Raw genomic sequence first — 10,332 nt, forward strand, 5'->3', positions numbered from 1 at the left:
CGGGTTACAAAAATTTCTGCGAAGAGAGGAAGATGGATTTTGTCTAAGTATTGAAGATTGGCAAAGAACAAAGTTCAAAGTCAACCTGGGGCCTAATGTTGGGGATATAGCTACCAGGTATGACCCGCCCAGGAGGGGCTGGGTCAGCCCCAATGGCGGGTCATAAAGGAAGCCCAGTAACATTCAAGGCGATAGTTTATTAAGGCTTATAGAAGGCCTAAGCCCAGAGGCGGCTTAAGGCCCAATATTGTAAACCGTCGTATGTATGGAAAGACTTGTAAAGAAAGGCATATAAAATAAGTCACCGAGCCGGGCACGTTTTATGAGCCGGCCAGGACTCCATAGGCCGCCAGGCGTCAACCCGTGTATATAAGGGGACGACCCGGCGGCGGCTTAGGGCAAGAAACAAGAGATCGATAACCAAGCCGGTGGATTAGCCTCTTGGTGATCGAAACCGCAGCAATTCCAACACAACTAGACGTAGGCTTTTACCTTCATCATAAGGGGCCGAACTAGTATAAAACCTCTCGTGTCCTTTGTCCCGATTAACCCCTTTAAGCTTCCTAGTTGCAATGGCCCTATGAATAAGTCCTTTTGCTAGGACATCTGCTGTGACAATTCCACGACAGTTTGGCCTCCCTAGATACTTAATGACTGATGGTGGTTCACACTTTATTCATGGTGCTTTCCGCAAAATGCTTGCCAAGTATGATGTTAACCATAGAACCGCATCACCTTATCATCCTCAATCTAGTGGTCAAGTTGAACTTAGATATAGAGAAATAAAATAAATCTTGCAAAAGACTGTCAATAGGTCCCAAAAGAATTGGTCTAAGAAATTAGATGATGCACTTTGGGCTTATAGAACAACATATAAAAATCCCATGGGTATGTCTCCTTATAAAATGATTTATGGAAAAGATTGTCATTTGCCTCTTGAATTAGAACATAAAGCATATTGGGCAAACAAAGAACTCAACTATGATTTCAAACTTGCTGGTGAAAAGAGGTTATTTGATATTAGCTCATTAGATGAATGGAGAACCCAAGCTTATGAAAATGTCAAGTTTTTTAAAGAAAAAGTCAAAAGATGGCATGATAAGAGAATCCAAAAGAGTGAGCTTAAAGTAGGAGAATATGTTCTTTTGTACAACTCTCGCTTCAGACACTTTGCAGGAAAACTCCTCTCAAAATGGGAAGGCCCCTATGTCATCGAGGTGGTTTATCGTTCTGGAGACATTAAAATAAATAATGTCGAAGGTACTAACCCGAAGGTTGTTAATGGGCAACGAATAAAACATTATATCTCAGGTACGCCCATTAATGTTGAAAGTAATATTATCCAAACTTTGACACCGGAAGAACATATAAAAGAGTCCTTTCGGAACAATCCAGAATCGTGAAAATAAGGAGGTACGTGATATGGTACGTGAACGGACTCCAAAAAATCCTCAAATATTTTTTTGTTAGTTTTGGAATATTTAAAAAATAGGAAAATAAGAAACTTCCAGGAAGCGTACCTAGGCGGGCACAAGACACCAGGGCACGCCTGGCTTGCCAAGCGTGCCCAGGTGGGTTGTGCCCACCTGGGGTACCTTCCGGACTCCGTTTTTCTATAGCTTGCTTGTTTCCCAAGATAAAAAAATCTTTATATACCTGCCGGACCTATTGACCACTGTATCATGGAGAAATCTTCTGTTCTCTTTTCTTGCTATTTTCGGTCAGATCTATTGAGCCAGGCATCATGTCTTCTTCCTCCTCCAACAACATGGAAGAGGATGCTTGGTTGATGAAGATCGAGTTGAAGAGAGAAGAGCACGCAGAAGTCGTCAAGGGAGACGAGAGCAAGGAGGCTACCGTAGATCAACCTCCAGTCTTCGAGCAAGCACTGCCAGTCGAGGAGGAAGAGGAAGATATCCTGAAACCTTACTATGCTCATCTTACTCCTACTGAGATTGAAGCCTTTCACATCATTGAAACGGTTCGTGTGCAAAATAAGTATCTCACCCGTGAAAATATTCTGCATCAAGAGCACATCATCCACCTCCGGAGCGTCATCCGTCGATTGGATAATCTCTTGATCCTCAAGGATAGGATTTCTTCATCATCATCACCACCTTCTTCTTCATCACCAAAATAGAATTGAGTATCGGGTATGAGCAAGCCAAGCTTGGGGAGGTGCCCCGGTATCGTATCATCCCCACTACCTTTTGCATTTACTTATTTTAGTTCAATCTTTTGCTTTAGATGAATAAAAGTTTAGTTTGATCCTTTCTTTTCGAGAGTTTGCTTAGTGATCTATCCTTGTAATCGTGTGCGAGAAGTTTGATTTTTTGCTTTCTTTATTTTCATGTTGTAGTTAAAAAGAAAGGAAATAAATAAAAGAAAGGAAATACATGAAAAAGATCATATGCTAATCTTATGGTAGGTGATGACACCACATAAGGAAAAGTATAAGTACAAAATTTTGTTAGAGATTGACAAATATAGCATTAGTCAATGATGCAACTCATAAAAGAATTAATAAGAGAAGAGAAGATTCACATATAAATATACTATCCTAGAAATCTTTTGTGATTGTGAGCCCTCATCAAAAATATTATATGCCAAAATTGTTGACGTTGGACAAGGAAGACAACTTAATGATTTATGTTTGTTTATATTCCCATATAAGTCATATTGTCACAGATCCTTTAACATGTGGTGCTTTCCCCCTACCTTTGCTAGCCAAAAATTTCGCACTAAGTAGAGATACTACTTGTGCATCCAAAAACTCTTAAACCCAAATCTTATTTTCAAGAGTCCACCATACCTACCTAGGGATTGACCAAGATCCCTCAAGTAAGTTGTCATCAGTGCAAAAAGGAAATAAAAATTGCTTCTAAAAGTGTGAGATCATTTACTGTAAGATAAAATTGAGCGTTGCACGAACTTGTGATGGTGAAGAATAAAAGCGACAGACTTCATAATAAAGGTCGCTATCACAAGGGGCAATGCAACATGATGTTCTTTTGCACTAAGGGGTTGAACATACAAACAAATAAGCGCATGGCAACCTCTGCTTCCCTCTATGAAGGGCCTATCTTTTACTTTTATGTATGTACTTTTATGCAAAGAGTCAAAGTTTTCTCTCTATTCCTTTTTATTTTGTCCTTTGGCAAGCATCATGTGGTGAGGAAATATCTAGGCACATATGTCCAGTTGAATATAGATAGCATGAGTTATTATTGTTGACATCACCCTTGAGGTCAATACGTTGGGAGGCAAAAATATAAGCCCCTATCTTTCTATGTGTCCGATTGAAACGTTTTGCTCATGTGTACGCGGTGAGTGTTAGCAATCATGGAAGACTATATGATGGTTGAGTATGTGGACTTGCCTAAAGGCTCCGACACGTGACCCTTCCTGAAAAGATGATGAATTGTAGTTGCAAAGTTGACAGAGAACATAGTTTGTTAGTTTCTAATAGAGTTTTTGCTTTATACTTCAATAGTGTGATGAATTGTCACTTATTCATGAGAAGTCTATGATAAAAGTTCTTTCATGAAAGTCTTATGTTTAAATTTGTTGTTGCTATAATAATGAACATGATGCTTCTATGTTCGTATTTTGTTTTTATCGACACCTCTCTCTAAGCAAGTGGACATGTTTTTCAATTTTGGTTTTCGATTGAGGACAAGCAAGGTCTAAGCTTGGGGGAGTTGATACGTCCATTTTGCATCATGTTTTCCTACTATTATTTATGATGTTGTTATCCATAATAATGCTTTTTGGAGTAATTCTAATGCCTTTTCTCTCATAATATGCAAGGTATACGCAAAGAGGGAGAATTCCGGGAGCTAGAAATCTAGACCTGGAAAAGCTACGTCAAGCTACCTATTTTGCACAACTCCAAACAAGTAGAAACTTCACGGAGATTTTTTATGGAATATTTGAAGAATATTGGAGCAAATAAGTACCAGAGGGGGCCCACCAGGTGGGCACAACCCACCTGGGCGCGCCCTGGTGGGTTGAGCTCACCCACCTCCGGTGCCCATCTTCTAGTATATAAGTCATTTTGACCTATAAAAAATAAGGAGAGGACTTTCTGGACGGAGCGCCGCCGTCTCGAGGTAGAACTTGGGTAGGAGCACTTTTGCCCTCTGGCGGAGCGATTCTGCCGGGGGAACGTCCCTCCCGCAGGGGGAAATCATCGTCATCGTCATCACCAACAACTCTCCCATCTTGGGGAGGGCAATCTCCACCAACATCTTCAACAACACCATCTCATCTCAAACCCTAGTTCATCTCTTGTGTTCAATCTTGTTACCGGAACTATAGATTGGTGCTTGTGGGTGACTAGTAGTGTTGATTACATCTTGTAGTTGATTACTATATGGTTTATTTGGTGGAAGATTATATGTTCAGATCCAATATGCTATTTAATACCCCTCTGATCTTGAGCATGATTATCATTTGTGAGTAGTTACTTTTGTTCATGAGGTCACGGGAGAAATCATGTTACAAGTAATCATGTGAACTTGATATGTGTTCGATATTTTGATAGTATGTATGTTGTGATTCCCTTAGTGGTGTCATGTGAATGTCGACTACATGACACTTCACCATATTTGGGCCTAAGGGAATGCACTATGGAATAGCAATTAGATGATGGGTTGCGAGAGTGGCAAAAGCTTAAACCCCAGTTTATGTGCTATTCTGTAAGGGACCGATTGGATCCAAAAGTTTAATGCTATGGTTACATTTATTCTTAATACTTTTCTCGTAGTTGTGGATGCTTGCGGGAGGGTTAATCATAAGTAGGATGTTTGTTCAAGTAAGAACAGCACCTAAGCACCGGTCCACCCACATAGCAAATTATCAAAGTAGCGGACATGAATCAAACCAACATGGTGAAAGTGACTAGATGAAAATCCCGTGTACCCTCAAGAACGCTTTGCTTATCATAAGAAACCGTTTTGGCATGTCCTTTGCCTCAAAAAGGATTGGGATACCTTGTTGCACTTTTGCTACTATCATCGTTACTTGCACGTTACAAATTATCTTGCTATCAAACTACTCTACTACTTACAATTTCAGCACTTGCAGATATTACCTTGCTGGAAACCACTTGTCATTTCCTTCTGCTCCTTGTTGGGTTAGACACTCTTACTTATCGAAAAGAGCTACAATTGATCCCCTATACTTGTTGGTCATCAGCAATCAAAGCATCACAAAGCATAACATAGCAATATGCAATGCTAGGGATGACCTAACGCAGTACTAGGTGCTACCGGCGAAGGGGGGAAACATCCAGGAAAGTGTTCCCGGTGTTTGGCGCTTTGGGGCAGATGAAACAGAGGTGGATTGTTGCATGTTCGCTATGCTAGGGGCATGTGGCGGACGAACGGACTGTGTATTTGGATTCGTCTCATAGTTCTAAGCAACTCTCATGTACAAAGTTTCTTCATCCGAGTTACAGATTATTTTATATTAATTTTTAAAGATTTAATTCATTTTTAGAATTAACAGAATTAACTTAATTAGAAAATGTATTTATGATGTCAACACGATGTCAGGGTGATGTTAGCAGTCAACCCCATAGTTGACTTAGTCAAACTGACATGTGGGTCCCACTGTCATTGACTAAGATTAACTAAACAATTTTAATTAGTTTAGTTAAACATGATTAATTAACTTAATTAACTCATTAATTAATCAATTAATTACAAATTTATTTATTTTAAAATATTTTTTGTTATACTTTTTTTAATCGTTCTAGGGTGTGGGGCCTGTTAGTCAGTGGCCCAAAGGGGCTAACGGGCACGCGGGCATGCGGGCGCTAGCGGGTGAACGGGCGGAGCCGAGACGGGCGCCAGCCCGCCTGATAAGGCGCTACGAGGCGAGGCATGGCCGGCAGCGGTGGCGCGTAGCGAGGCAACGACAGACAGGGGGGCTGCGGAGCAGAACAGGGCGACAGCGCGGGGATCTGGGCGGCATGCGGGTGGTGGAGCAAGGCGAATGCGGCGAGTGGTAGCAGGGCGCAGCGTGGCGAGGGCGGCGCGGCGTGTGCTCACGCGGCGAGGCAGATGCGAGGCTAGGAGGGCGCGGGCCGGCGCGGGGGCGCGTGCAAGCGCGGCCAGGGCGCGGCCGGAGCGGGTCGGAGGGCGCGGGCAAGTAGGGGAGGGCTTGGGGCACGTGCCAAGAGCTGTAGGGGGACGGCGCGGCCGACATGGAGAGGAGGCAGGGAAGGGGGAGGGCGATGCCCTCACTAGCATTTGGAGAGGAGCGGGGCGGCGAGGCTCGACGTGGTCCGATGGGGAGGAGGTCGGGGACGAGCGATGGAGGTGGTCCGACGAGGTGGTCCAGCGACGTGGTGGTGGCGACGGCGTCAGGTCGGCGACGAGACGAGGCCGCGGCTTCAGGTGGGCGCCGTGCGAGAGAGAGAGAGAGAGAGAGAGAGAGAGAGAGAGAGAGAGAGAAGGGGCGCGGAGGAGTCCGGGAGGGGCGGCACCGGTGCTGGCTGGCGACAGCCTTAGTGGAGTGGTGGCTTGCATCAGGCGCGGGCGTGCGGGAGGAGGGGATCGAACAGGGGCGCCCCTCTCCCTGGAACGATGTGTGTGTGTGTGTGTGTGTGTGTTCGTGTGGCGGCGCTGGGAGGGAGACGAGGGGAACAGCGGGGGATCGACAGAGAGAGAGAGAGAGAGAGAGAGGGTCGATCTAGGGTTAGGTGGGTTGGGGCCATATAGGCCATGGGGTAGCCGGTTGAGCTATTTGGCTAGGCCACTTGGCCATCTAGGCCAAGGCCCAGCGGGAGGGGGAAGGCTTCTCTTTATTTTAGGTTTTTGTTTTGTTTTGTTTTTCTTTTGCTAACTTATTTATTATTTGTTCTTATTTTATTTTAGTTTTATAAAACATAAGCCTAGTCCCTAAATTAATGCTGTAGTTTACTCAACTGCCACAAAGTGTTTGGTACACTATCAATATAGTTTACATTTTTACAATTCTTAAAAAACATTTAATTAATTGTTTTACCGTTGTTTTACTTATTTTAGGACCTTTAAACACTTTCTAAAATGTTGGCTCCTCCACCAATATTGACTATGAATTGTTTGCCACATTTGGAACACTTTAGTTTTCATGTTTGAGAATTTTATTAATTCACTTATAATTTAAATTTGAAAATGAATTGTGTTTCATTCAAAGCAAGATTAGCAACAGTAATTGCGATGACTTGGCACCACTAACATGGGATTACTGTAGCCTAATTATCTGGGCGTCACAATTCTCCTCCACTACAAGAAATCTCGTCGTGAGATTTAGGAGCGGGAGTAAGGGGGAAGGGATTCGGTTACGAAATTCTAACGGGTCTTCTCGGTTTTGGTTTCTCTTCTCGAAGAGGTTAATCCACGTTGATGCTTTCATTCCTCTCCGCCAGGTAATCATGATGAAGTCGTCCTCCTTTCTTTGGAAAATTCCGTCGTACTTACAAATAGGTAATGGGCTGCTCTAAAACGATAGAATGGTATAAGGGGAAATCATTTGGGGTTATTCCAGGAATGAACACATAGTATCGCTAGAGTTGAACAAATGAAACACATCGAGAGACAAGTAAGGAGGTACCATAAGAAGTTTCAAGCGCATAGACAATCATTCGTTGCCTGAACCAGAGTGTGAAAGGGGTTCAGGGCAACGAGAATAAGTATTGTGTTTCATACCAGAATTGATGATCTGTCAGAAGGTGGTTCATGAATTACATACGAAGTCAAGCATGAGGAATAACTTTGAAAACATGGGGTGTACAAGAGAGTCAAGTTTCGATCATGTGGGACTGTGGGTTATGGGCCCACCATGTGGGTTAAAGGTAGAAAGGGCGCTGACATCTTGCACGGTTATGATAGCAAGGCAATGCCAGAGAATAGTTTGCCAGTTTTGTCGGCAACAACGCTGGTACCAAGGGAGAGGGACAAAGAGAACCATCGGTGGCAAAGTTCTCGTCCATCGGTGGTTACCGGAATGCCATCAACAATAGTAACAGGGTCTTACTGACAGGGTGGTACAACAAGGTGCTTACCTAAGCAGGGAATAATTACTATTCAGTTAAGTCAGATTACAAGAAAGGTTAAACAAAACAATGGAAAGGAAAATGTGTTTAAACAAATATTTCAGGGGTATATCCTTCCCAAGAACATGCAAAACATGATATCCATGACAGAATAGGAAATAGAAAACCATTTAGGTAAGTGGAGAGGAATTTCATGACATTACCCATACTGGGTCATATAAAGACCAGTGTTGTAACTCTTGGAAATCTGTTCCAACCATCATATCTGACCGGGATTCAGATCTTATTGGTGTTAGGATACCTCAGACTTAGGATGTCTGAGAAGAAAAGGTGCAACACCAATTGACAAGATGACATTTTAAGATTCTCGGGAATGAACTATGGAAGCGAGTTCCAAAACAAGAGTTCATCATTAAACCAAGGAGAGAATGAGGAGTTGGCTGATGGACTTAGTGATAATTTATCGAGAATTCCAATAAGATGGATTTCCACAATTATGCGAACAAAGGAGATAATATTTGTCAGATCAAATGGTATAATATAATGATGTATGTTCGAGGAAAACATCCATAGTTAAACATTGGTTGAAAGGTGCACCCGAAATATGGGTTGGGTTGCACAACCAACGTCGGAATGGCAATTTAGTAACCAACACTCTAAACTGGAATTATTGTCCATTAACTCTGAAGCAATAGGGTTGCTAGAGATATTAACTTCTCACAAAAGAGTTCACTCAACACGCAGACCAAGAAAATAATGGTGATGGCGAGAAGCATCACCGTATCAAGAATTCTTAAGAGGTGGTGAAACTCTCACAACATCCTTGACAAAAGACATTAATACTTCAAGGTAGATCATAATACAAGTTGGATAGCAAGTTGCATCCATAATATGAAGAAGTTTGTGATGAAAGGAAGGTAAGGATGTTGCCGATGGTAACAAATCATCGAGGTGCAAGGATGGTATTTCTCATCATGAATTCAATTGATATCTCAGAATGAGTTAAATTGTTGACGGTGATCATGACACAATTCATCGAGAGGTTTCATGAGGATACCATTAAACAGCGATGACATCAAGCAAAAGCAATGCTGGAGCGAAAGATTATTGGACCCATGGATACGACACCAACTCGGGATCAAGCTTACTGTTCAAGGTGGAACGATAAGACGAGGAAATCGATGTAAGCTTACCTCATTGTCAAAGATGTGCATCGGGAAGAAGGACCAGGTAGCACAGTTATAATTTGTACGACAGTGATGTAGCCGATCAGGCTAGGAATGACATGATGGAGTATTAAACTTCCTAGGAATAGAGTACTAGAAGTACCGATTTGCAGTGCGGATTCGATTCAATACTCGGCATTCTTAGTTGACGACAACCCAGAACTCGTGGAGTCACTATGATAGGGAAGGTACTACTTCATCAGAAATTCATAAGATATATCCTCGAGATACCAGGGGGTAATACTTGAAGGCAGATCAAAATAGACGTTGGGTAGGCGTATTGATCTACAGAAGGCAAGTGCCTTAACTTGTCCAAAAAATTGGATCAAAGGAGAACAATAGGGTTGTAACCACGATTGCAACCAAATCCCAGATATAAGATGAATTTATACCAAGGGAATAATTAATTTAAGAAAAGCTTCCATGATAAGTTCTCCATCGTGTCCATGGGCATGAACATAAAGTTCAAGGTCGACTCCCACTCCTTCAATGCATAACCTTTCATTCACTGCTCTATTAAAAATGATTTGAGTGCGAAGACCTACTTGGTGAATTACCAGAGGACTATGAACCTTGAAAAACTTTCGAGTTTACACATATTCAGGAAGGCTTAGGTTCAACCCATCGAGGCATCTTAGAAACATATACCACAAGCTTCGGAAGTAATTATCACGGCCAAATCAAAGAATAGGATTTACCAATGGCATTATGTATGAGAGAAGAACTTCTTGAGGTTTTTGTATACGAAGGACACTGTCGAATGATATTTCAACAAAGCATCTGATGGTCCATAACGGGGCTGATGTGAGCATCGGCACACGATCAGAGGACAAAACAAAGCAAAGGCTTTGGATTATAGAAACAACTGACTAATTCAAAGTTCAAGGGCAAAGGAATTAAGATTCCCAAATCAAGGGATCGGGAGAAAGGGCTCTGATTAAGGATGGATAAGTCAAGTAGGCTTAGGGGCATAATTGAGGGCAATTTGATTGGTCGAGATCCAGCTCGTGTTTGAAATGACGTCTGAGCCGGAAGGATGAATTCTAGGATCTGATTGAGGAT

The sequence above is a fragment of the Triticum urartu genome, chromosome 1 (genome assembly GCF_003073215.2).
Source record: "Triticum urartu cultivar G1812 chromosome 1, Tu2.1, whole genome shotgun sequence".
Classification (NCBI taxonomy): Eukaryota; Viridiplantae; Streptophyta; class Magnoliopsida; order Poales; family Poaceae; genus Triticum; species Triticum urartu.